General features: G+C 35.0%; 1 long non-coding RNA gene across 1 annotated transcript; it reads left to right on the forward strand.

Annotated features, from left to right (window-relative positions):
- The first annotated feature begins 244 nt into the window (after positions 1-244).
- Positions 245-1,844, forward strand: LOC121966009. Its single transcript, XR_006107549.1, has 4 exons — positions 245-319; positions 435-516; positions 638-709; positions 1,619-1,844. It is a non-coding gene; the product is annotated as an uncharacterized LOC121966009 (long non-coding RNA).
- The last annotated feature ends 299 nt before the right edge of the window (positions 1,845-2,143 follow it).

A 2,143-nucleotide genomic window follows, 5' to 3' on the forward strand; every position in this document is an offset into this window, starting at 1 on the left:
AAACCAGTTTGCTAATTTTTCAAAGGTTTAAACGATTGTGAGAGGGGTCTGAACGCAGCTCAAGAAAACTGGTGTCGATCCAGCTTTCATAGGGTTAACATACATATTCCCTCCTGGCAAGAATTATCCTCTAAGAAGTTGCAAAGCTAATAATTAAATGAAAGAAAAACTCAGAAGGTGCTTGATTTTCGATTTTCTTTAATGAAATACTGTATTATGAACTCTGTTTCTGTCTCCCCACCAGCACGCTATGAGGACCTCGAGCAAAGTGACGTCAGAGTGCAATACTTATGGGAGGCACTGACGAACTTCACCAATGGTCAGTTCACTGTTTGTTTATCAACATGTCTTATAACATAGTCATAGCTGTAAGACTGACGTGTAATTTGGTGTATTTGTTGTGCCGAAAACATGGTTTTGGATTTTGTTTTCAGAGGATCGCAGCAGGTTTCTGAGGTTTGTAACTGGTCGAAGTCGTCTTCCTGCGCCTATCTACGTCTTCCCTGACAAGCAAGGGTGAGTGCAAGTCCAGCACTAAAAAAGAAAATACAGAAAAAATACTGTTTGCTATTAACAGTTCATTTAGAAAACTTATAATGGAACATGATATTAATAATGTTTCTGTTTCCTGATTTAGCTCTGAAACAACCGATGCACTTCCACAGTCCTCCACATGTTCCAGCACTCTTTATTTACCCAACTACCCCAGGTATCCTAATGTTCTGTGTTTTGTATATGCAGACTCTGTTACTGTTTACTGATGTGTACATTTAATATACATTTGTGTTTAAGATGTGCTGTATGTGGGCACTGTTACCACGAAACAACATCATGAGCAGCAGGAAAGGGAGCGCTTCCACAAGAGTAAAATGTGTTTGCAAAATCCAACTTTATGTTGCAGCTGATCTAACTCAAATATGAGACATTCATACTGTTGAAAGCAAAAAATGCACCAAAATCATTCAAAATGTCATTTTTGACCTCACAGCCATCAAAGCATAAAATCATGCATTTTATTATTTCTGGGTGTCATTCTGGGCTTTTGCCTTGGATTTTTTTCTTTTTTTACTATTTTCCACCTGATGATGTCATTTTTTTACCACATTTGGCATATGGAGAAAATACATGCTATTTTTACTAGATGCAGTGTCACAATCAATGTTGCTGCAAATCATTGACATATTCCAGGCTGTGATAATTTAAAAAATGTACTTTGCATATAGTATTTTGATAATTATATACTTTTTTGTTTTTAGAAACATCACGACAAAAACCTGGTATTTAAAGGGTTATATTTCTGTAAATTAATGAATATTTGATATTTATGATTAGGACTTACGATGGTTAAAATTAACTTAATGAAAGTAGGAAATAATATTAATGTATGATATTTTTTAAAGCTTGATTTTGAAAGGTGCGTTTTCTGCGCAGAGTTTTACCAGTGTGTGTAATATTAAAGAGAGCCCTAAGGGTTAATCACTATAGAAAGTCAAGTAAAAACCAGTTTTATAATCCTACACATAATTAAATTAGTATAATGCTCTGAGCTCTTTGACAGCCATGTTACATTAATTGCTCCCCTTCTTTTCCTCTCTTCCTGCTTTTTTCTTTGCTGCAGTGCTAAAGTTTGTGAGGAGAAGCTGCGTTACGCCGCGTACAACTGTGTGGCCATCGACACCGACATGAGCCCCTGGGAGGAGTGATCTCTCTGCTGCTTCGCTCAACAATCACTTTACGAATCACTGTTTAATGGAGAGAAATCTTGCCAAGTTTATCACCATATCTACACAACTGCCAATTAATCCTCGCTGTATATAATAAAGAAGTCTATGGAAACAGGGAAATTACTTGTTATTGATGACTTTTTGAATGAAACATTGAGTGACTGGATGTGTTTAGTAACATTGTACATTTTTTTGTATCAGATTAACTGGAGAGTGCAATTAAGACAATTTTTATTAACTTAAAATCACGACGTTCAGAGAGTGCCATGAGCCATAACCATGGTAATGTAATGTACTTTGACAAAATAATCTTAATTTAATTGATGGATAGATTGTCTCTGTTGATAATTTTTCAATTACTTTATAGAAATTGGTAAATGCAAATATGTATTTAATATATTAAATTACTCATATTTAAT

This window comes from Plectropomus leopardus, unplaced genomic scaffold (assembly GCF_008729295.1).
Source record: "Plectropomus leopardus isolate mb unplaced genomic scaffold, YSFRI_Pleo_2.0 unplaced_scaffold22726, whole genome shotgun sequence".
Lineage (NCBI taxonomy): Eukaryota > Metazoa > Chordata > Actinopteri > Perciformes > Serranidae > Plectropomus > Plectropomus leopardus.